This window comes from Danio aesculapii, chromosome 9, assembly GCF_903798145.1.
Source record: "Danio aesculapii chromosome 9, fDanAes4.1, whole genome shotgun sequence".
In the NCBI taxonomy this organism is placed as follows: domain Eukaryota; kingdom Metazoa; phylum Chordata; class Actinopteri; order Cypriniformes; family Danionidae; genus Danio; species Danio aesculapii.
This window is the reverse complement of record NC_079443.1, coordinates 39,908,147-39,935,264: the sequence shown is the minus strand read 5'-3', so window position 1 is coordinate 39,935,264 and position 27,118 is coordinate 39,908,147. Positions and strand designations below refer to the sequence as shown.

Genomic DNA, 27,118 nt, shown 5'->3' with positions numbered 1-27,118 from the left:
ATTATAGAATAACTCTAATGGCTCACTTTAGCTGCAACAGTGATTTATTTATAAAAGCTTTCATGGCACAATATCGCAAGCTTATAAATCACCAAAAGAGTGCTTACTCTTAATTGAATTAAATTAGTTGCGAGCTAATTTTATCTAGCCATAAAGTCACGTGGACTGCATGGTTTGAAAGCAAAGAAAAGCATTTTTAGAATTATTTTCTAGCTTCTTTTGTATTTCATAACCAGACAGAAAATCTGGCGACCACATCACAGTGATGCAACACATCAATCTGGCAGAAGAAAACAAACAACTGTCCATTATAAAACAAAACAGCACTGCATGACAAATAACAAAATGACCAAATGTGTTAATTAAGAAAACTGTAAACAAATGAAACATTCAAATTGACAAATTAAGACATTATTTAATTCATTTAATTATTTATTTGTTTAAGATAAAGGTGCAGATGAAGTTAACTGTGATCTCAAATATTAATAAATATGTATTGTTAACTTGACAAAGTTAGATTGTTAGACAAGTTTAGATTGATAGACAAAAACCAATTTAATAACTTTTAAACTAAAAGATAGACATAATCATATTATTTAACGCATGATTAAAATGCAGTTCAATCTAGCAAATAAAAAGGCATTATTAAAAATTATATATATATATATATATATATATATATATATAGACACACAGTTAAGTCAGAATTATTAGCCCCCCTGTTTATTTTTTTCCCCAATTTCTGTATAACAGAGAGAAGTTTTTTTTTTTCAACACATTTCTAAACATAATAGTTTTAATAACTCATTTCTAATTATTGATTTATTTTATCCTTGCCATGATGACAGTAAATATTATTTGACTAGATATTTTTAAGACACTTTTATACAGCTTAAAGTGACATTTATGGCTTAACAAGGTCAAATAACTAGGCACGTTAGGGTAATTAGACAAGTTATTGTATAATGATGGTTTGTTCTGTAGATGGTTCTGTAAAATGGTTTTTAAAATATTAACAACTGCTTTTATTCTAGCCAAAATAAAACAAATAAGACTTTCTCCAGAAGAAAAAATATTATCAGACATACTGTGAAAATTTCTTTGCTCTGTTAAACAAGCCAAATGCTCCTTTGGGAAACATTTAAAAAAGAAATAAAAATTCAAAGGGGGTCTAATAAATCTGACTTCAACTGTATATATATCTTGACACTTTATATTTAACACTTTAAAATGTACCAGTACAGTAATTCATTATTAAATAATAAAATGAAATAAAACAAACTGACAAACTGACATGATCAATATTGTTTAATTTAGTTGTTTCAAATATTTCTATCATTTACAATATTTATCATTTCTGCCATGGTAAAATGGGTAAATGTGACTTTTACCTCAGAGTTCTGACTTTTTCTACTTGAAAATTGTATGTAAACTTACAGTCAGAGAATATAAACTCAGAATCCAAAACAACATCTAAACTTGCAATTCACACAGAAAAAGAAACATCATTGTGCCATGAGCTGAGAAAAAACTGAATTCATATCTAGCTATTCTATTGTTTTATTAACACATTATATTTGACTTGTAAGCAAACACCTTCATTGACCATTCTGAATCAGTTACATTTTAGATGAAGTAAAAGTCATTAAAAAACTTTCATAGTAAACTACAATGACAATAAAACAAACTTGCAATGATATATAGCCAATAATGCCAGTAGCCTAGTCGTTAAGTGTGTTGACATATAGCACCATAGTGCTCACAGCGACCCGAGTTCGATTCCCGGCATGAGGTCCAAGGCCGATACTTCCCCTCTCTCTGCTCCCAATACTTTCCTGTCTGTCCTCCACTGTCCTATCTCAAAATAAGGTAAAAACCCTAAAGAATTATTAAAAAAAACAGCACTTATTCGGCAGTTAGCTCTTTGCAGCTCTCAGAGGGTCACCCACTAAACCTAAGCAGGACTGTGCCTGGTCAGTACCTGGATGGGAGACCATATGGGAAAACTAGGTTGCTGCCGGAAGTGGTCTTAGTGAGGCCAGCAGGAAGCGCTCAACCTGTGGTCTGTGTGGGTCCAAACGCCCAAGTATAGTGAAGAGGACTTTATACTGTTCAGTGAGCACCGTCTTTCAGATGAGATGTTAAACTCAGGTCCTGAGGTTGTTAAAAATCCCAGGATGTCTTTCGAAAAGGGTTTAACCACGGCATCCTGGCCAAATTTGCCCACTGGGCTCTGTCCATCATAGCCTCCTAACCATTCCCATATCATGATTGGTTTCATCACTCTCCACTCTCCACATTCATCTACTCTCCACCAATCAGCTGGTGTGCGGTCTGACGCAATATGGCTGTCATCGCATCATCAAGGTGGATGCTGCACACTGGTGGTGGATGAGGAGATTCCCCCCAATGTGTAAAGCGATTTGAGTGTCCAGAAAAGCGCTAAATAAATGTAAGGATTTTGAAAAACCTAGCAGGATTTAAACCTACATTAAACAAACTTTTCATTAGTAGCTTGGTCTGTTTACCACTCAACGAGAGAGGCAAACATCTCTCATAACCAAACAAGAATAAACAGTAATTTAAGTGAGTCACATAGAGTCAGAGTGATGTCAGGAAACTGCAAATCTGTGTGAGGGCAAACAGAATCAAAAGCGACTGCTGAAGACCCGGCAGGTCAAAGTTTAACAGGCCTCAGCGATAAACCTGTCCATTCAGCACAAGCACCTACACAAATATGACCTTACACTTTTCTACAAGAAAGAGAGAGCGAGAGAAGAGAAGATCTAGCTGCAGTAAATTAGTCGGCTCAAGCCAAGGCGTCAAAAGAAGCTCCAAGTTCCCATTTCCTCTCTCTCTCTCTCATTTTTTTTTTCTCCATAGCAGCCTTTTATTCTCTGCCTCTGTTCTGCTTTGTGAAGAGCACAGGAAATTCCTCTCAAGTGAAATACTCATCCCATGGGCAGATTGAGAGCAGAGACTTATACACATGAGGGCGGGAGACTCCAGAAAAGAGAGAGAGAGAGAAAGGGGGATCCTGTTGGAAAGTTTTTGGTGTTTGTTAGCATGTACTAAAAATAAAATAGACCAATTGTTTTGCAAATTGAAGATAATCGAATAGAAAACCATCTTTGAAATCAGCAGCCATCTTCCAAAAGCAACGATAGCTAATTTGAAGCTGGTGTGATGTCATTTCAAATAAAATAATGCCAAAGGTTTGTTTGGAGTTCATTGAAGGAGTATAAAAGAGCACGCCAAAGGGAACTTTTCCGGAAAAGTTTTCTTGGGATGGTAAACATCTTTTTTTTAGCTGCCACCAAGCCATGGAGATTATGTAACAGGTAGATATGGCTCTGAGACCCTTTTGTCTTTGCTTTGGAAATCCTCTCTGGTTCATTTCCTCTGTGCAGATGTGAATAAACACAGAAGAGCTGAATTATAGAAGAAATCGAAGTATAATTTCTTATATAAAATGCGATATCTCATCATGAAACGACCTGATATTAATTCTCTAAACTAGGGATATTGATGATACCCCCAAAAATTTCCCAGTACTGGGTTGCAGCTGGAAGGGCATCCGCTCTGATGTGATAATATAATATACATTTATGGGTGAATTGTTCATTTAACACTCTAAATGGGTTTGCCTGTCTAAGCTGAAGACCAGTTAAATAGCTTCAAATGGTTTAAGCTTTGTTTTTCACTAGGGAGATTTCCTTCAGAGGCTGCTTGCGAGGCACTGGAGCTGAATGGAAAAGGTGCCAGGCCACGTTATGGCCTCTGTGGTCAGTGGCGTGTTCACCCTGCCCACATCACTGAGCTCCAGGGTGCGGCCCGCAGCACTACCCAGCTGCACACAACAACTGACAGAAGAACGGGACCTTCCCTTACATTCACTCTATATAAAGAGATCTCATCTAACCTCCTACACAAATGCAATGATAAGATGTCAAAATGAGCTCTGTTCCAAAAACTATTGAATTACCTATTAGCTATCTTGTATATAAGCATCCTAACTAAAAAGAAAACTCATGAGTGACGTATCTGAAACACTTTTCGTTGTCTAGTATACCACTTACACTAAATAAAATAGCACTACACAGCTGAACAACAAGAGAGTTGACAGTGTTTAAAGAATAGTTTGCACTTCCATTTTGTATGCAATTCTGACTTGTCACTTGATACAGTAAAATATACAGTGTGTGCTGTCTTAAAATCAGATTATTAAAGACTATTCACAACAAACAAAGGTGTAGTTTGATGACGCAATGACTGAGTGGGGATTCATGGGGGTTGTTGTCTTCCTTACATTCTACATGACTCCTGCAGATATCATATTCCTGGATGAGCTTAAGTATTCAAAATTATTTTATTATATTAACGTGGTAGTAGGGCTGGGCCGATAAACAATATTATATCGAATCGCGATAAAATTTATGTTGATAACAATGATAAGCTCTGGATTTTTTTTACTCTATTTTGATCTTAGACCCAAGCAGACAGCAAAAATGTGTAACAATGGGAATCTAGAAGTGTTTTTTTATATATATTAATGATATTATATCATATTATATTAGAGATATTATATTAGTAGTATTAGAGATGTAATAAATTTTCGGCCGCCAAAAATTATCGGCCACCAAAAATAGGTTAAGCTATTTAATGGACTCTCTGATTTTTGTGGCTTCAGTCATTGTTGGAACACTCTTTTAAATATGGAAGCATTAACAACAGATATCGAAATATAGATCAATATTCAATGCTCAATATGGATAAGAATTAATTGAGATTGCATTTTTGCCATATCGCCCAGCCCTACATGGTAGTATGAAGCAGAGTAGGTATAAAACGAGACCTCTGAAGCGATTGCTGATAAAAAAACGAGGCACAAAATGATGATGTGGCACAAAAGGATCTTCTAGACATAATCATGTGGAGAAGAAGCAAAGCTGTTGTATCAAACTAAATACATTTTAAGGCTCTTACATAATGATGCTCTGTACAGTCTACTAAAGCACACAAAATAATAAAGTATTTTTGGTGTTTTCCTCTATTCTATATAAACCAAACTTGAAATCAAAGGTGCATGATGTCATTAGTATAACCACACAGGGCATGGTCTGTGTCACTAGTTAAAATCATACATATTGTGCCTTTATTGTATTTTGGAAAGCACAAAAAAGTACAGCTTTTTTAAAGCATAAAAAATCCTAGAATTTATCTGAGAAGCAACACATGAGATTTGTTTTCATAGATTGTATCTAGAATATATTGTTTTGTCGTATTGCACTGACAGATTGCTATTCATATAGTTAAAACATGTTTATACTTAAAACAAGTAAAATAATCTGTCAGCATTTGCTTCTCAAATAAATTCACATTAAATCTTTTTAAAGACTTTCAGATATTCAAACTGGAAAATAAAAGAAACATATTTAATACATAAATAAAAATATGATTTTTGCAATGCAAGCAGAATACTGCTGCCAGCCTTTCAACACGATACTTTAAAATGCTGTCTAGGTATGGCAGCTCACTGGGGTTTAGAATAAAGTTTTCCCCAAGTTACACAGAGTTCTTTTAAGATGCATCTGAAAGAGTGTGAGAAAGAGAGAGAGAGAGAGAAGAGCCGTGTCTTACTTTTTCAACGCAAAGTAAACAAAGTATTTGGCTTGAAGCTGTAGAAAGATAAGCTCTCTGTTCTGGGTGACTTGTTGTCCAGCTCTTGATTTCTCTACCAAATTCCTCTCGCTTTCTATGCTTCCGTTCAGGGACATGAAAAGATGTGACCTTTCCTCCTGAGGAACTAAGAACGCTTCAAAAGACACACCACAGGCAAAGTCCTTCATCTCTGCAAACTGTATCCATAATGAACGTGTCTTCCCGGCTCTTAGCAGTTTAATGGCACTACGCTATTTACTTGACTCATCTTTCGCACTTACTGTTTGCAAACAGAACTTGTCTTTTCAACTCAGCAGATTGCCAGTGCCGCACTACAAGGACATTCCCAGGCATCTGATTCAGAATAATCTCACCCCCCCCTTTTTTTCTTGGTGGGAAAGTTGTAAGTTCACAGCCTGGTTGGAAATAGCTGGTTAAATTACACATTTAAGAGATTGTCGCTGTTGGGAAAAATCTCAGACTGGTAGCTGCAACATGGAATCTGATTTTGAGTCTACGTGGTCCTGAAACCAACCGTTTTTTAAATGACCAACCAATAAACTGTCTGTTGCAAATTGGTGGTTATTTATGAATCTCATTTGTACATTTGTTGATGTTCTGCCTGACTCTACTGTTTATAGCTGGGGTTAGAGAGATTCTAGAAATAATAAAAACCAAAACTATGAAGTCTACAAAAGCAAGAGAATTCTGAACAACCTTCATTCATAAATTTTCTTTCGGCTTAGTCTTTATTTATGGGGTCGCCACAGAGGAATGAAACGGCAACTATTCTGGCACATGTTTTTACCAAGCAGCAACCTCCCGCTCTCCCTCGGGAAGCCAAAACGGAAGTAACTGAAACTGCAATTCATCAAAATTCCGCTAGTCCTGGCTCCATAATAGAGCAAATTGCAATTGAGCCCACTGTTAGAATGGCCAACTTTACAGCAGAAAAAAAGGTGTTTACATCCTGGTACAAAGAACGATTTTGGTTCATATAGCTATTATTACCCTCCATGACAACTGTGAGGGGGGTGAATTTTTTTTATAACTCATCCATTTGCTTTATATTAGGTTATATTAAGTTTGCATAATTAAGGGCTTGAGTGACAGCTAGGTCTCGCTGGTCGCCGTCACTTCACCTCAGCTGAATCCGGCAGATCAGCCACTGATCTCGGCATATTCGTCGTATTTTTGTTTTGTTTTATGTGACTTTACACAGTCAGTTGCCTTTTGGACTTATCTCTTACAATTGTCAGATGATATGGGATGCTGTGTGCATTTAATTGTGCTCAAAAACCATTCACGTGGCCTCCGTTTCTCATGTGAGTAAAGTTATATACTTGTATACCATCTCTATAAATGTATTTGTTTTATTTAAGATCATTTATCATTAATAATGTTCTTTAGAGCTGTAAAGCACTCCAGAATGTGACAGATTGATTAGCTGTAGGGTCTAGAACAGTCATCTGAAGCGTTATCATACAGTGTTATGCTGGAGTTCATCAATAGTCTTGCATTTACTAACACACACTATATCTGAAGTGTTTGGAAGTAATTTTCGTTTTCCTCCTGTAGAAAAACGTCATAAGAACAATGCTTAGTGGCTCAATGTTTTACTACAGTGTTTTTAAAAGTCTAAACACTTTATTGATATAGTGTACAGCTAAGCACATGTGGTCAGAACACAAACGAGTCGCAGGTAATAAAGTATCAAGCATTTCTCCCAAAGTAAAGTCTGTCTGCCAGGTCTAAGCAAAGTGCCAGCAAGTGTCTGTAGCTCCGCTTACTCTCTGCCTCTTTGCCCTTGTTTAGTATCCCGCCGTGGGTGCGATGACGCGCGAACAAAATGGCGACGGTTGGCCGCGCCTACTTGTAGCTTCTTTTGCGTTCTTCAGAAACCTATGGGTGACGTCACGGATGCTACGTCCATATATTTTACAGTCTATGGTTTTTACGCAGCGGCTGCCCTTCCAGCCGCAACCCAGTACTGGGTAACACCCATACACTTTCTCATTCACACTCATACACTACAGCCAATTTAGTTTATTCGGTTCAGAACATATCTTTGAACAGAGGGGGAAACCGGAGCACCCGGAGGAAACCCAAGCGAACACGGGAAGAACATGCAAACTGCAAACAGGAATACCAACAGGCCCAGCCGGGACTCAAACCGGTGACCTTCTTGCTGAGAACAACTTGATCTCAAAGTAAAATGTGGATATATACATGCCGTATATACAGATTATTGAAGGTTCAAAGCAATGTGTTTGCTACGTTTGTAGTATTTGTCTTAGGTAAAATCACTGTCCATTGAGACAATCCCCTGTCCATTTTCTTCTGTGTTCAAAACAATGAAAACATTGACTCATTGACTGCGTGATTCATTGTGACTAATTTTAATTCAGCAATATATTTTTTCAAAGCTAAACTAAGAAGTAACTTGTGTTACATTTTCAAAAAACTAACTCAAATATTTTTACTTATTTTTTTTTTAAATAATGCGTTACTGTACTTGTTACTTAGAAAAGTGATTTTATTACTAAAGTTACTTGTAATGTGTTCCCTTCAACATTGACAATAGATTTACTTAATCTAATGACTTTTGGTATGAAAGCAGAATCAAAATCATTTTGACCCATATAATGTGTTTTTGCTACTGCCAAAAATATACCCGTCAACAGGGTCAAGGGACAAAAATAGTAAAAGATTTTCATGAAAATCAAATTAGGTTTGATTCACATCATATGAATTCATACAAAATCAGTACCTTATAAAATAGTTACATCTTGCCGTGAGATTAGACCGTCTACAATTCACGTTGAATAAGTGCATGCAAACCTATCACATGAAAAATATTTAACATTTCCAGGTTAGATGAGTTGCTGGTTTAAGATGGTCAACCAGTTTGCCAGCTTACATAATCTAATGACCGACAAACAACCATCAATATAAACCAACTTAATATTTTAATTTGTCTTTATGTCTATGTGATGCACATTTTCTACTGAAGGACCCTCAGACAGAAAGCAGGAAATGTGACCCTGACCCAGCTGCGTCCAAACCCCCCTCCACCAGCTCCAATCCAACAGAAAACATAGATACCAGACACCAGATGGCCAAATCACAGCATTTAATTTCTGTACAGCAATTTTCACTACAGCAATTGATTCACGAGTGTTTATAGGAGTATATGAAATTATTTATTTTACAGCCACATCCCCACACACACTGCAGTAGACAAGGGTCCTTTCAGCAGGGTGTGTTTTCCTCTCGTAAACAGCCGTGCCGTTCCTCTACTAAATGGGCTTCCACCCCCAGCTCTTCACATATGGACTCCCCCACCGAGAATGAGAAGGAGACTGCTGAAAGAATTACTGGAGAGGGGGTGGATTTGGAAAGATGTGACTGAAAGAGGAACAAGAAGAAAGGAAGGGCCACATTGGGGACAGAATTATTTAAGATGGCAGTCCGAGACAATGAGAGCATTGGACATATCTAAAGAAGTAAAAGTTAAAAGTTCAATTTGATGGTGTTTTTATGCTGGGGAAAATAAAACTGCATAGAGTGGAGAAACTATGACATCAATTTGTATGCAAAAAGCGAGTTAGCATTTTAGCAGTTCCGTTTCCCTTGTCCTAAAGTCAATGGGTTTTTGAATGGGATTTTGGTTAAATCGCTTAAAAAAGGTTTGTGGTTCCCACAAACTCAAGATACTTTCAAGTTTTATTCTACGAGATAATAAACATCAGTTACATCACACTCTTGATTTTTGTAAATCGGTTAAGCTTCCTTAAAAAGACGGTTGCTGTCAAGTTGCTAAATGGGACTACAGGCAATGTTGGAGGCATTATACGTCATCGAGCTGATCTGTCTGGAACACAGCCTGCTTTAAATATACCACTTGCGTCGTGCATTTGGATTCATCTGCTATTTGGCTAAGTATTTTCATAAGTATATTACAGTTTATTTTCAGTTTATTTACAGTAGTATTTTTCTAATTGGGCATTCATGTTGTTTGTATATAATGCTTTCACTTGTAGAGACTTCAAGATTCATTTGCTGATCATTTATTTTAATAAAGCTATTTTATAAAGATACTGCTTAACATAGTACAGCCTGTCTCTTTTCAGCTCTCAGTAAAGCAAATGTGTGAATACATTTGTAAAAATATGTAATTATTTACTGACATTTTAATGTGATTCTTTTACACTGACATGCATCTAATGATTTTCGTCATCTTTTTCTTCATCTGAACACATTAACTGTATGTCATATCTTTGATATTTACACTCCTTGTCAAACTCCTTTACACTCACCTTAAAACTTATAGCTAAGCCCACACAGAATCTGTGCGCGCAGAAATCCACAGATTTCTGCCGATTTTTAGCTCATCTTTGAGTCTATTTATTTACTTGTTTTTAAATTCAGTTTTTAAATTAATTTCAGTAATATTATTGACTATGAAAAAGAATATGGGATTTGTAATTGACTGCCATAGCTAGGTTTTCACTAAGGTAAGCAGGCTGTATGCATGTGGGGAAACACTTATTTAAATATGTCATATGATAATTATATCAGGCACAATTTATAAAACAACAACGTCCAACGACTGTAAAGGAAAGCAAATGTATTTCCCACAGAAAAACTATTCAAAACGTGTAATAACGATGCATGTTTAATACCTGTTATAATACTAAAACAATATATTATTTTTACATATTTGTTTATATAGCGTGGATTATGATATACTAAATCAAGAGAGTAAATCTTTTTCATGAACCCTATCACTAAAAATCAGCTTAAAACGTTGCTTATAACAGGATGGTGCTGATGTAACACCCTGAAGTCAGTGTAGTCCCATTTATAGCCTGATGTTAGCTTTTTAGTTTCTGCGTTTGCATTTAAGATCCAAAAGTGGTCAAAGTTATTGTGTGAGGATAATCCAGTTGGACAAAACGTGTAAGTGTAATGAACCGTGTTTAAACAGAGCTTATTATTTGCAAACTTCGAAAGTCTTTGGGAAATCCTATGGGAATTTTATCGAGGGAATCTGTTTTATGCTAGCAGCTGATTGGCCTACAAGGTGACGTCATAGTTCCTCCACACTATTCTTTCAGAACTGTTTTTTGGTCTGATTATAAGATTCTAAAGATTTTAGAAGAAAGGATTTTTTTTCCCCAAATAACTTTTCAGTTTCCATTGCAAATTCCATTCTGTGCAATAGAAAGGTTCCAAACAGGGAAATCCATGTGACAACATTTAAAGAAATAGTTCACCCAGACATGAAAAGTCTATCATTATTTACTCATCTATACTTGATGATCATTTGAAGAATGTTGGAAACCTGTAACCATTGACTTTCATAGTAAGAAAAGCAAATACTTACAGGTTACACACTGTAAAAAGTGATTAGTTGACTCTACATAAAAAGAGAGAGTAAACTTGTTGCCTTATAATTATTAAATAATTAAACTATATGCATAATTATAAAAGTTAAGTTAAATCAATGGGATTACTGGCTTTTAAATGTTAATTTAACCTGTTGGTTTTAAGGCAAAGTAAGCGGGGTGTGAATTACAGAGGGGTTTGGGGGACTTGACCTCCCTAAGTAATGTTTGATCCGCCCCTGAAGGAGGTCAAAACAAGATGGGTCAGTTTGTTAATACTGAGAAATATTTCACTCTGATCTGTATTTTAAATAATAATGTTAATAATTAAAATAATAGATAATATAAATATATTTGACCACCCCCCTAACCCCATTGTTAATGCATAATTGCGCCAATTAGTCTATTCGAGAAAAGTCTGAAAGCAGCAGATCTAGAGCACCAATAGACATCATGTTTGTTTTCTTGTAGGTGTTTGTATCTATATTTAGCCTGAAAATAAAATCAAATTAGACACATAGTTTTAAGCTTAACCTACTGTAACATCTGAAATAGCTAATAAGATAATACTGTAGGTCAGAATACACTAAATACCCCTCAAAAAGGCTGAAAACGTAAATACATTTTGGTAATAAACTAGATGTAATTAAAATTAATACATAAATGACTGTAGCATGTATTACACAAACTAACAGTTGACCCCTCTGATCGTCAATGTATAATTCGCACACTGAAGTCTCATTTTATAGTTCGGGTTTCCAACATTTTTCAATATATCTCCTGTTGTGTTTGACAAAACAAATTTTAAAAACTCAAACTGGTATGGAACAAGTAAAAGGTGAGTAAACACAACAGTTTTCAGCCATTAGCTGATCCATTTACATGTCACCAACTCAGGAACAAATTCATCATATTACATGAGACCAGCTGTAATGGCTCCATGGGATAGACCAGTGAAAAGCACTGATCAGCAGTCTGTGAATGTGTTTAAGGATTCCTCCCCAATAGTAAATCACCCCCATTTTTACATGTCCAAAAAAAAGAAGCCCACAAGATCATTATCGTAACAGCCCCAGACACACATCCGGGGAGAGGGGAATTGGCTAGCTATAGCTCACTCCTGACAAAGGAAGTCCCAGACTACAGCTGTAGATCTGCAGAGGTGATGAAAACACATGAAATCTGTTCCCACAATGCAACTCAAATAATTGACTACCGCTGACTCGTCTTAAGAGTCCATTTCACTCACGGCACACCACAGATGTTCATACAGATCAAATTTTTAAAGTCTGGGATTTTTTCTAACACTACTCAGAAATTAATTACGGAGTACGACTGTATTAAATTTTGTTGACTAAATATGATATACATATACTGTACAGCACTGGAAAAAATGTAGGAGTGCTTCAAAGTCATTATTGTACTTTCATATCTGCTATTAGCTATGTTTTTTGAATAAAAGGTTTATTTGTGTTTTATTTTCCAAACTACTGACTAATGTGTCCCTAAAAGTTCAAAAAGAAGTATTATCAAGCATAATATATTAAATATTCCATGTTTTCAGGCCTTAAATATTGAATAAACTAGGCATGGGATGATAACCGGTTTAATGCGGTTTGGAAAAGTCAAGAATGTTCTGAATGTTCTCTTATACTGTTTCTAAAGTATATGTATATTTTTGTTTTTTATGACTATCTAATTTAGTTTTTTAGAGCAAAAAGACCCTCCAAAAGATTCAGCAAACATCTGAAAAACAAGTCGCTTATACACCAATATCCAGCATGCTATAGACCTGAACAGTGCAGTAGCTTAACTTATATCCAAAGAAAAGAAAGATATCCAAAGATGCCCTTTCAAGTTGTAAAGAAATCTGTGTTTTTGAAACTAAGGAAGACTTCAGAATTCAGTGATTTAGTTTTATTTTTGTAGCCTGACAAGTTTAAAATAAAACATGTGAAAATATTTTAAATGTTTCTTAAAATAAAATACACTGTGTTCAATGGTGAATAAAGTTGTTGTTTTTTAACCCAGATATTTAAAAATAACTTATTTTAGAGCAGTAATCACAAAACAGTGAAATCGTGATATTTTATCCAAGGTTATCATCCCGTCAGAATCTTATACTGGCCTATATCTAGAATATACACATACATACTGTTCTGTATATACTCTGTGTGTGTGTGTGTGTGTGTGTGTGTGTGTGTGTGTGTGTGTGTGCGTGTGTGTGTGTGTGTGTGTGTGTGCGTGCGTGCGTGCGTGTGTGTGTACACATAGTACACACACACACACATAGTTTTCTATAAGAGTTGGGTTTAGGTATAGGGTTGGGGTATAGCGGTCGGTAGAAACTCAGTTTGTACTATATAAAAACTAAGGAAAGCTTTGGAATGTCCCCACAATTCAAAACAACAAATAACCCAGGCTTGATCTGATTACATACCCCATATACATTTCTGGAGAGAGCAAAATACATCCCAGGAGCTACGTTTTTTAGCAGTTTTTGTTTTCGCAAATCCACCAGAGGCCGCTGTGTATGCTTTTTGAGATCACAAATTTCTCTCGCGAGTTCCATTTGCGCCTGATGTTCTCGCATAAATTCACAAGAGGCCGCTATCGATCCCCTACCCACCCCCTTGCCTAAACCCAAACGTAGTGTAATTTGCGATCTCCAGAAATGTATATAGTGCTACGTGTGTATATGTGTGGGCGTGTGCATGGGTGTGCATGTTTTTTATATTTTATTGATTTCCATAATGGTAGAGAATCTAATGTTGCATTCACACGAGATGCAGATGAAACATTAAGCGCCAGTGATTTACATGTTAAGGCAATGCAAAGATGGGAATAGACATCCTGCAGCACGATAAGCACAATTTGCTCGAATGAACCGGCGCAAGTTAAGCATCTTGCACGTTTGAATAGCCTAAGTTGGAAAATCTGAACTACAGCAGACATTCGCGCCATGTTAATCAACAGGAATACGGTGACCAGGAAGTGCAAAACAATATTACAAAGTGTGAAACACTTTTACAAAGCTCGAGACAAACCATTTTGAAAAACATTTTTACCTATTATAAGACACAATTACATAGGAAAAACATATTACCAAGGACGAAACAAATTTATATTTTAGAAAAAAAATACATTTACAATTACAGAATCTTCACAGAAAGGGAATGTACCACACACCAGAAGTGACCCGGAATGTACCACACACTGGAAAATATCAGCCCGTGTGTGACTTTGTAGACACAGGTTAACACGAGTCCAAAGGTATGGGTTAGCATGAGTCTACAACTATAAAAATCATGGTTTGATCAACTGTGATGAAACTTCGTTTTGCCATTTAGTGCTATTCGGAGAAAATATCAGCATGAGAATATGTAGAAACATGTAAGCGCAAGTACATGGAAACAATGAAAGCACAGCATTTGTTGACTAATAAAGATATCAAAACCGACCTCAACATGTAGTCCTGGATAGCTCAGTTAGATAGGTCGATTGATACTCGCGCTGATCCTTTTGACTTGGGTTCGAATCCCGTTGATGGTATGTCAATTATAATTATTTCTTTACATTAATTCTGGTTATATACTGTTCTGCCACACAAATATTAAAATCAATAATGTTTACACTGACACTGACACCCAGTGATAAGAATATTCTTTTGTTGCTGTGAAAAAGTGACAAATCTGCCAATCTGCAAACGTGAAGAGTTTACATCTGGAAAGGGTCACCAGTTAACACAAACACCAGTTAAACCGTAACACCTGCTTCATTCAGTTTACTTTTAATAGTCCTCAAGCAGATGTTTACACTGTGTAGACTTTGACATCACGTCCACGATTGCAGCGTATGAGTGGCCCTCGTTAAAATATTGAACACATTGATTCAGTATGTCTGGTGTTTCCGTCTGGTCCGCGTCCTTTAGAAACTCCAAACACCGACCACACGTAAAGCAAAACCGCATTAAGCTGCTCATGTGTTTGCCACAAAACGTGCAAAACATCCCTCGACCGCAGTCCACGTTCTGTCACCATAAACTTTATTTACGCCATGTACTCCACAACACTAATTTAAAAAAGCGTTTCACACTTTGTGATATTGTTTTGCACTTCCCGGCCACCATACAGGAGCTTTCTCTTGTAGGGGCATGATTATGACGTAGCGCCTGTCTATTGTGAAGTGAATTTGACGCGCGAATGAAGCGAATTTGATGCGCAAATAAAGTAAGTAAACTCAAAACTTTCGCGCGTCTATTTACGTGTCAATAGCAGAATTTACTCACGTGTTTCACGTCTGGTGTGAACACAGCGTAAAGATTATTACGTTTTAGAGTTTCTAATTTGTTGTATTTACATTTATAAATGTACTGTTTACATGAAAGGAATTTCAATGCAATGTACTTCTAATTCAGTGCCCAGAGAAAACAACCATAAGAGTGACTTTAAATGCTACAGTACCCTCCCATGGGGGAATCTAATATTTTCGAACCACCAATACCTTCATTATCAATGATCCATGTCTAGATTATTTATTTAAGAGCTAATTAATGCATATAAATGACGGATCCTGACAAACAATCAGATTAATGAAGCATACTGCAAATGCTGCATAAACAAGCACATGGACGAGATTCTGTCAGACTCACAGGAAGGGGTTTCTGTCTGCCAGGATGAATCACTTCACTCTCACGCAACCTCAAATCTTCCCTCCAATTGTGTTTTTCTCTATTGCAGACCATTCACAAGGGTATTGAAGTGCCGTTGGCTCACAGAAAGGAGCTGAGCATTACCACACAGCTGCGATGAGGCTCTGCTTCTGCAATCACTGCTGGACAGGGACTGCTTTAACCAGGCCAAAAGGAGGGGCTGCAAAAAAAGCCCAAAGCCATGCTGGTGTGGGGCGTGTGACATTAAAGAGTAGACTGATATTTCACAGCTTTTCACAAGCTATGATGTAAACAAGACGAGCAATTACAGCATGCCAAGCTAATGAAGTCTACTCTCGCTAACAAGCAGGCAGCCAATGATGCTTCATCTTGTGAGATCATTAGCATATGTCAAAACATTCCTCGAACATCTCACATTATGAATAACTCAGAGAGGTGACGCTATCAAGTCTAAATGGTGCGTTGGTGAGTTGCTAACTAAACAAAGTCATATGGATTTTTTGGTCTGAGAAACACAGAAGATATTTTAAAGAATGGTTATTAAGGGCCAGTGGACTTTAAAAGAGTTGGAAAGGTAAAGTGAGAAATGAACTCTGTGACTCTTAAGTAATCAAGTGATCTAACAAGGTTTTTTCATTCACTTTCGTCAATTGGTGAAATTATGTTACTTACCACTGTTGCCACTGGCTTGCATTGATTTAGTGTGCATTGATGGATTTGCTCTTCAGTGTTTGGACTTTCAGCAGTGAAATTTAAACTACACTGAACAGAACTAAACTGAACTTCAACACTGAAAACTGGACTGACACAGTTTTAATTTTAATAAGGTTTTTTAATTCTTCACTTTCGCCAATTAGTGAAATTTTTTCCTCACCGCTGTCGCCACTGGCTTGCATGGTTCAGGATCTGTAGAGCTGCGTATCGTTGGATTTGCTCTTCAGTGTTTGGACTCTCAGTCTTAAAATTATTAAACCACACTGAACTGAGCTAAACTGAACTTAAACTCTGAAAACTGGACTGATACTGTTTCAATGTACTATAATCTTCTATGTGAAGCTTCTTTAACACAATCTACATTTTGAAAGCGCTATAGAAATAAAGGTGAATTGAATTTAATAATTTGTATAGTTTGACTGACAGTAACCTCTTAAATAGTCTCTAAATATTCCTCAAATTACTGAAAACGTAAACATTTTTGTAATAAATTAGATGTAATTTAAATACATTCATAAATGTGATTCACCGAACCATGTATTACCAAACTACTACAAAAAAAGTTGACCCCCCCCCTGATTGTCAATGTATAATTCGCATCCTGAATATAACTATTAACAACCAACTCTGTGCATGTAGACCAACTTTTTGAGTGAACTATTCATTAAACAGACACCCTGCACAAAGTTCATGTCCTTTTACACGAGCGGACAGAGTGGGTCTGCACCTCATCTGCAATGGGACCACTGACAGCAGCTTTCCGACAGCTAAAACAAGGCACAGGATGTATACATAACCATCCAAATTACACATGACTTCCTCCCATCCATGCGGCGGGCTCTGCTCTCCACAGGCGGCCTGCATTTACCACATCTTCCCCTTCAGACCCAGCTGGGATATCATTTACACAGCAGCACCAGACGCTAAACCAAAAAATTCATCACCTGCCTACAGCCTACAGCCTACATGCTCATTCAATTTCGCTTAGGCTATTCATTAAAAGTGCTGTCTTTGGAGAAATTAGGGACTGCAGAACAATGTGAAACCTTCCGGCGATAACGAAATGCTAAGGTGATGACTAGCAATGCAGAATAATGAGATCTGTTCTCAAATTAAAGCAATAATATTCAAGCAAAATGCTAAGATGTTAAGATCTCGTCTCTTTTTTTTTTACAAACAGACACGCTGGGGTGTTTGTTTTGGCCAGCTAAGCTGCTGACTAACCCTTTCCTAAACACTGAGCAAAGCGGGTTGTGCAAAGACTCTCTTCTGCTCCAAGCAGTGGGTGGCTTGCAACCAGAACTGTTACTAGGCAACGCTTAGAGAGTCAGTCTCCATGGCGACAAATAACAGCATTAGGAAGACCTTCAAGAGAGCGGATGGAAAGAAAAACCGCCGGCAGTAGTTTCTCCTGGGCTCTGAATGTCCCTCCGATGACTCGCTTTGATGCTTTGCCTCTCTGAGGATGGATAAATATACTGTAGCAGCCATTGCTATTACACAAATCCTGTATATTAAATCTGTTTCGATTTCACAGTCCACGGTGCTTTGCGAACTGCCCGCGTCTTATGGAAAGGGCATATCAGCCGAACAGGGTTGTGCGCCGTTCAGAATTGTATTGACAATGGCTTTTTAAATTCCAGTGCAGTTCTTGGACTTGAGTTGAATGCAGAACTGTAATTTGAATTACAGTGCAAGGAGAATAGAATGATAGAATGATAGAAAGGTGAATAGAATGATAGACAATATGTAGAAATATAGATATAGAACAATAGATAGAGAATGATAGAAAGAGTAGTAGAATGATAGAAAGAATAATTGAAAGAAAGAAAGAAAGAAAGAAAGAAAGAAAGAAAGAAAGAAAGAAAGAAAGAAAGAAAGAAAGAAAGAAAGAAAGAAAGAAAGAAAGAAAGAAAGAAAGAAAGAAAGACAGACAGACAGACAGACAGACAGACAGACAGACAGACAGACAGACAGACAGACAGACAGACAGACAGACAGACAGACAGACAGACAGACAGACAGACAGACAGACAGACAGACAGATAGATAGATAGATAGATAGATAGATAGATAGATAGATAGATAGATAGATAGATAGATCTCTGTATCTTACTCTGATATCTGCACAGTGAAATATGGTATATTGTCTATGGTTCCTGTGTGCCGCTCATAAAAAACAGCCATTAAAATGTCACAATAGCATTACTGTACTGCTAAATACCTTTGTGGCACTTCGGTCTTAAGATACTTTCATATCTTCAGCTGTTAATTACCTGCTTCCTTAAACCTCATGAGATTCTGACACCTCACTTCTCCCGGAAGAAGACTTCTTTCTGTTTATCCTCTTGCTTTAATGCAGCCTCTGGAGGCAGGAAACGTGAGGGTCAATACTTGACACTTCCTCTTGGTAGCTCAGGTCAAAGAGGTCAAGCTCCTGCAGACCTCTAAGGCCAGTTTAATACATGCTCCTCTAAGAGAGATCCATTCTTTTCATGAGAACTGTCTTTAATGGCATTCAAACTCCAAACGTCTAGGATGCACATGTCAATAACTGGGGCCAGGAAACCAAGCAGAGGACACAGCGGTGAACAATGTCTTTACCAGAGCTTAATGTAAACGGGCTGCTTTTCAGACCTTTCAAAGGATTTCATGTTTTAAAGCTTTAAAACAGGATGTCCCACAGAAACAGAAGGACCATTGAAAACACCTCAAACTGGCTTTAAAATGTGCTTATGCAGCTGGTTCTGTTACAAGGGATCGTTGGTCTAAAAATAAAAATTCTGTCATGCTCTTCCAAACCCTGCTTTTGTTTTCATGGAACTAGAAAGAGAATTATCTATAGGAAAATAACTATTCTGATCTCTCTTTTTTGTAGACCACAATTTATGTCAAATAGAGATGGAAGAAATTTTTTGGGGGCTGGTAAATATTTTTATGTTACAAGCAAAAATATATTAAATACCAATAAAATTAAACTTTGCATGAATAATTTTTTTTAAATACATTAATTCATTTTTTAAAAATGCATTTAACATGTAAACAATGTAAAAATATACATGAATATGAAATTAATATCGATCTTGAGATGGCATTATGACATTACAGTCTTTATCGTCATTAAATCATTACCATTTAAACAAAGATGTTACTTATAAAATCAACCAATACATACACTCACCGGCCACTTTATTAGGTATACCTTACTAGTACCGGGTTGGACCCACTTTTGCCTTTAGAACTGCCCTAATTCTTTGTGGCATAGATTCAACAAGGTACTAGAAATATTCCTCAGAGATTTTGGTCAATATTAACATGATAGCATCATGCAGTTGCTGCAGATTTGTCGGCTGCACATCCACGACGTGAATCTCCCGTTCCATTACATCCCAAAGGTGCTCTATTGGATTGAGCACTGGTGACTTTGGAGGCCATTTGACTACAGTGAATTCATTGTCATACTCAAGAAACCAGTTTGAGATGATTCGCGCTTTATGACATGGCGTGTTATCCTGCTGAAAGTGGCCATCAGAAGATGGCTACACTGTGGTCATAAAGGGATGGACATGGTCAGCAACAATACTCGGGTAGGGTGTGGCATTGACAAAATGCTCAATTAATACTAATGGGCCCAAAGTGTGCCAAGAAAATATGCCCCACACCATTACACCACCACCACCAGCCTGAACCGTTGAAGGCAGGATGGATCCATGCTTTCGTGTCGTTGATGCCAAATTCTGACCCTAATATCCGAATGTCGCAGCAGAAATCCAGACTCATCAGACCAGGCAACTTTTTTCTAATCTTCTATTCTCCAATTTTGATGAGCCTGTGTGAATTGTAGCCTTGTGTTGTGCGTTCAGAGATGCTCTTCTGCATACCTCAGTTGTAACGAGTGGTTATTTAAGTTACTGTTGCCTTTCTATCCGCTTGAACCAGTCTGGCCATTCACCTCTGACCTCTGGAATCAACAAGGCATTTGCACACACATAATTGCCACTCACTAGATATTTTCTCTTTTTTCAGACCATTTTCTGTAAACCCTAGAGATGGTTGTGCGTGAAAATCCCAAAAGAACAGCAGTTTCTGAAATTCTCAGACCAGCCCTTCTGGCACCAACAACCATGCCACATTCGAAGTCCCTTAAATCACCTTTCTTCCCCATTCTGGTGCTCGGTTTGAATTGGAGCAGATCATCTTGACCATGTCTACATGCCTAAAAACATTGAGTTGCTGCCATGTGATTGGCTGATTTGAAATTTGCGTTAACGAGCAGTTGGACAGGTGTACCTAATAAAGTGGCCAATGAGTATATAAACAAATAAAAGTACACAAAACTAAAGTAAAAGCTAATATTCAGCTGATAATGAAAACACATAAACAGACGAATCCCTGTAATGCCTGACTCTATCCACTATCTACTCATTCAAGTTTTTCATGAGGTAGATTTGTCACAACTTTAAACTTTTCAGCCGTTTAAGCATCACCAGCGTTTCTCTTAGTTTCTTTTTCCCATGATAGATGGTCCCTCTGAAGACTGCATAAGATATGGCTTTCATGTAGAATCATAAAAGTAGTCTAGATTCCCTCGTCCATTAAAGCATCACATTGAATATACAAGATGAAATGTTACAGACTTAAATCAAGCACATTCATCAGACGAAAGGAATGCTGATCATCTCTAAGGTAAACACAACTAATCTCATTGTGCTTTCACCTCATTTCTTTCACTCATTCCAGACCTATTTGTCTTTTTTCACTCTTAAGAGGGCCACAACGAACCAGCTCTCTGGGAAATTTCATCTTCCAAGCATCTCTTAGTGAGGTTTTAGATGTAATCCACAGAGACCGGTTCAGCTTACTGCCTTCTACAGAAACCACACAATGAAAGTTAAGTGTGAGGAGAAACTACGGCCAATTTAAACGAGAAACATGCACATATACAAACATGCCAGCGTATACTGATCCAGTTGATCCTAAATCACATTCATTTCAAAGGCTTTCGTCGATGTGGCCTGTCAGCGGCTGTTAAATTTAGGACTGGGGAGTTTGCGAACATGTTTTTCTCAGGGCTTCTCTTTCCGCTGGTGTTCACACCGACAGCAAGAGATGCTTCAAGAAACTTGTGCTATGGAAAGACACTACAGAGCACTGACACAGCAAAATAATGTTTCAAAAAAACACACGCTTCTATTTTCAACCTAGCAACTTATGTTTGAACAAAAACACGAGTGCCAAATAAGTCAGTCAAAAAGTTTTTGTCGCTTTACATTATATGATATTCCAGTACCAAAACCAAGGGTTCCTCCGGAAGCATATAAAGTGCCAGAAATGCCAAAAATATGAACAAAAGTGATCCGTATTACAAGTTTTGGGTGAGAAATAGAACAAATGATTAGAATAAACAATACAGCAACAGAATGATGGTAGAATGCTAGATACATAGATGATGGAAGGATAGATGAATGAAATTATGGAAGGATGATGGAACAATGGAAGAATGGAATGATAGATGAAAGGATAGAAGGGTGAATGTAAGGATAGAATGTTGGAAGGATAAATGGATGGAAAGATGCATGGAAGGATGAATGTATAGACGGATGGATGGATGAATAGAACAATGGATGGATGGATGGATGAAGAAAGAAAGAAAGAAAGAAAGAAAGAAAGAAAGAAAGAAAGAAAGAAAGAAAGAAAGAAAGAAAGAAAGAAAGAAAGAAAGAAAGAAAGAAAGAAAGAAAGAAAGAAGGAGGATTGGCAGAGAACATAGAACAGAGATAAACAAAATGAATTAAAGGAAGGAAGGAAGGAAGGAAGGAAGGAAGGAAAAATGGATGGAATAATGAATTGATGAATGGATGGATGGATGGATGGATGGATGGAGGGAAGGAAGGATGGAAAGATGGATGGAGAAAGAAACAAACAAACAAAAAAAGAAATAGGATTGACAGATGAAAGAACAAAGACAAGCAAAATGGATTGATGGATGGAAGGAAGGAAGGAAGGAAGGAAGGAAGGAAGGAAGGAAGGAAGGAAGGAAGGAAGGAAGGAAGGAAGGAAGGAAGGAAGGAAGGAAGGAAAAAAGGAAGGAAAAAAGGAAGGAAAAAAAGGAAGGAAGGAATGGATGAATGGATGGATAATTATTTTAGTTATTTAATTAATTTCTATAGCACATTTGATTGAATATTACATTATTGATTATTAAATTGTTTTATGTTAATTTATTATATATGACACTAGCTGTAATCAACTGTCTTTTACCACAATTGTAAGTGATTTCAGTCTTATGTGGATACAGGCCATTAATAGCTAAAATTTATATCTGCTCTTTACACAAACATACCATCTGGTTTAGTAAACATTAACAATATCATACAAATAATATGAATCACTGTTATGATGTTTATTTCGTACTTCTACATACAAATATCTTTAATTGGCTAAAAACAAAAATAAATGCATCATCTGAGATTATAATCTCTTATATATCTCTTATTATCAGCTATATTTGGAAAAGCATGCTGTATCAGTTATCTCTTTATGATCTTGACAAATTGGAGAAGACAGTAGAGTTTACTGGCTGATGCTGATCAGTGACTTGTAATGGAGTTTAAAGGGACCTTTGAAGCTCAAGGCTTTGATTTGTTTGGATCATTCCCAGAGCTGGATGGAGGAAGACGGATGATCCATGAAGGTTGCTGGATCCCATAAACATGATGAGAAAATAAATAGCATTTTGGGAACACAGTTCATGTTTAATGTGGAAACGAGCTTGGAATATACAAAAGAGATGTCGTTTTTAAAAGAGCTGAAGGAGTCTGGTTTGCAACAAGGGAAACTCCCTCACTCAAAGCTTTTCCTGCTTTGTGATTATACAGTATACCAATCAAAGTGATTTTATAACTTTTATTCAGAAATATTCTGTTAAGGCGGCACAGTGGCTCAGTGGTTAGCACTGTCGCCTCACAGTAAGAAGGTTGCTGGTTTGAGTCACAGCTGGGCCAGTTGGCCTTTCTGTGTGGAGATTGCATGTTCTTCTCATGTCCGCGTGGGTTTCTTCCGTGTGCTCCGCTTTCCCCCACAGTCCAAAAAAGCACTATAGGTGAATTGATTAAACTAAAATTGCGGTTCATTCCGCTGTGGCAACCCCTGATAAATAAGGGACTATGCTAAAGAAAAATGAATGAATGAATGAATGAATATTCTGTTAAACTGATCGAAAGTGACAGTAGATATGGTACAAATGTTATTTTATATTTATTCAAACAATTTCAGCAGTTGTACATGATGATCTTCAATGTAAATTGAATTGAATTGTCTTATTTATTTTTGTCTGATAGACACAACATTGTGTTTTGAGCTTTGTGAGAGAAACAGAATAAATGTATGTTTATTCAATGAAAATCTTCCCAACCAGTGAGCTGTTATATCAAGATCTGCTCTCAGTGAGTGAGTGAGTCGAACTCTGATTCATGAATGAATCATTTAGTTTGATTTGTAAATCAAATCAACTGGTTCATGGAAAAGAACAGCCTAAAACATTTTTATAGTGCAGACCTGGGCATTTTACGGCCCGCTGGACTTCTTTGAATGGCCCGCGTGAAGAATTTATTTCATTTAAATTCAACTGCAAGAAAAAGGGCCTTGCCATGCACAGGTCTGATATTGCGAGTCAACAGAAGGGGACAGGGGACTTTCATGTATAGCATATAGCAATTAGAAAGGGATACACATGCGGTGTGTCACGCTCACGTTTTTCAGGTGCCTCAAGTTGAAAAAAACAAACATTTTAGAGTGCTGCAAGCGAACCACGAGTCACGTGAAGTTATATGAAGTTGATATTGTGATGCTGGTCTTTAAGATACTTTTTGTGTAAAGTTGATCCTTTTTTAAACTTTAGAGCTTTTATGAATGTTTATTGAGCAGTTTCACAGAATGTTTAGTTTTTATATTTTTAACAAATTAACTATATTGGTCTAGCCCTCTAAAGCCATTCCAGAGTCTAATGTGGCCCCTTGGAAAAATTAATTGCCCACCCCTGATATAGTGTAATTATACTGTATATATATCTACACACATATATTAAAGACTTATTTTTTCTTCAATTACTGATTACTTTTATTTTAGCTAGTTGTAAAGACACTGTTGCAGTATCATCTAGAATTAATTAAAATAATAATAAAAAATAAATGTATATATATATATATATATATATATATATATATATATATATATATATATATATATATATATATATACACACACATTTATATTATTTTAAGCTACAATGGCATCTGTCAAGCAAAATTAAAATTAAAATAAAAACTAATAACATGAAAAACACACAACAAATGACTCAAATTTGAGCTTAAATAAAATGAAAGCACAACATCTAAAATTAAAAAATGAAACCAGAAAGACTAAAAATGAAAAAAACGTAAGCAGCCACTTCACAAATAACTACAATGACACACAAAAAAACATTAATTCTATAGAACTTTCTGTTTTCCTCATTATAAATTCTTAAGATATTCTCATTTTCTCATCTTACAGTCAGGTGCAAATACAGTAAGTGAATAATGACTGCATAAGCCATGAACCCTTTTTTAATACACCAAATTAAATCCAAAAGAAGTGAGCAATGCTATATTAGCCACTTTACAACCTCAGCATCAGCCTCTTCACAAGCCCAATAAAGCTAACAGTATTTTCCAGCGGGAGCTTATGAAACTTGTTTGTGACTAGCATTTGTGAATGCCAGCTAGTATAACTCCTCTACAGAATACTACAGTCATGACTCACAATGTTTTTGTCATTTGTATAATTGTCCACATTGTGTTTTCATGTGTGTGTGTCAAGTTGTCAAAATGTCAAAAAGTAATGATTAAAAAAACATAAAAAAACATTAAAAAACAATTTTAAAAAATGTAAATGTACATAAAAAACATAAAAAAACACATTACTAAAATAATTTCCCAATTTTTTAAAGATTTACATTTAGTTAACAATTCTGTATCTGGATCTAATCAATACAGATGCTTTTCAGTTAACAAAAGTTTCCTGTGCAAATGTTCAAAACAAAACAAAAAGCTATACTGCATGGCTTCAAACAAAATAAAAGTTCCGTAGGCGCTCTCTCCACACCACCAGCAGTGTGCAGAATCCACTTTGATGATTCGACGGCAGCCACAGGACAACGGCACCAGTGTGCTTACCACGTACAAGCTATTAGTGGAGTGGAGAGACAGTGATATAGCCAATTCGGTGAATAGCACACATAAAACAAATTTCACATTACTAAAACATTTATTCCCTTTTTTAAAAAAGTTTGCATTCAGTTAACTATAATAATCTTGATCTACAGTAGTTCAAATCTGAAGTTTCACAACAACACAAGTGTCCCGTACATCTTTACCGAACAAGAGACTACTGCATGGCTTCATATTTAGAGCAAAAATCATAGCCACTATAAATAAATACTGTCCACACAATTCCTTTATGTCTTCCCAACACAAATCTATTAAGTTAACTTATTCGTTTTTACTAATTTTTGTAGATTGAACATAAAACAATTTAGTTGTCCCTCCAAAAAGCCTCAAGAATTTAGTTTAGCTTATTTTAAATAAGTAGTTTTAACAAGCAGCAAAAGTCATTTTTTGAGTGTGGACTATGTGGTTTTCCTAATTTTCTCATTCCTTGTTCTTTACCTAATAAGTAACTATAATTATTCCTACCTAATATACTGTACAAGTCAAAATGTTTTGCCCTCCTGTGATTTCTTTTTCAAATATTTCACAAATGATTTTTGACAGAGCAAGGAGATTTTCACAGTATTACCAGCCTGATCTCACGAGAAAATGTCCTGTAAGTATTTTACGTTTTGTCAGTTTAGTGGCTAATTCATACCAAATTGTAAAATTTTAAAAAGGAAAAATCCTAAACCCAGCCATCATTGGATGATGAGCAAATCGTACTAAATTGTCCTAATTAGATTGTACCAATCCATACAAATTAGCCATTAAATCAAAAAGTTACGAATTGTCGTGAGATTGCGTTGGTATTTCCTATAATATTTTTTCTTCTAGAGAAAGTCCTATTTGTTTTATTTCGGCTAGAATGAAAGCAGTTTTAAATTTAAAATGTCTACAGAACAAACCATCATTTTGTCTAATTACCTAAACTTGTATAATGAACCTAGTAAAGCCTTTAAATTGCACTTTAAGCACTAGTATCTTGATAAATATCTAGTAAAATATTACACATGGTCATCATGGTAAAGATAAAAGAAATCAGTTATTATAAATCAGTTTTTAAAACTATTTTGTTAAGAAATGTGTTCTTTCGTTAAGAAAAATCTTCTTTCTGTTAACCAGAAATTGGGGAAAAAATTTACAGGGAGCTAATAATTCAGTGGGGCTTATTATTCTCTCTTCAACTATACCTTTAATATACCAAACTAAGCCCAAAATAAGTGAGCAATGCTCCATTATCTGCTTTCCAACCTCAACATCAGCCCTTTCACAGGCACAATAAAGCTAACAGCGTTCTCAAAGGGGAGCTTATGAAACTTGTTTGTGACTAGCGTTCGTGAATGCCAAACAGTAATCAGAAGCTCCTCTACAGAAAACTCAGTCACGATTCACAACAAACCTCAAGCCACCGCGCGCTAGAGAGAGTGGTC

General features: G+C 36.4%; 1 protein-coding gene across 13 annotated transcripts in view; it reads right to left on the bottom strand.

Annotated features, from left to right (window-relative positions):
- Positions 1-27,118, bottom strand: part of map2 (microtubule-associated protein 2) — a 212,006-nt gene that overhangs the window by 154,188 nt on the left and 30,700 nt on the right. The window lies entirely within an intron of this gene.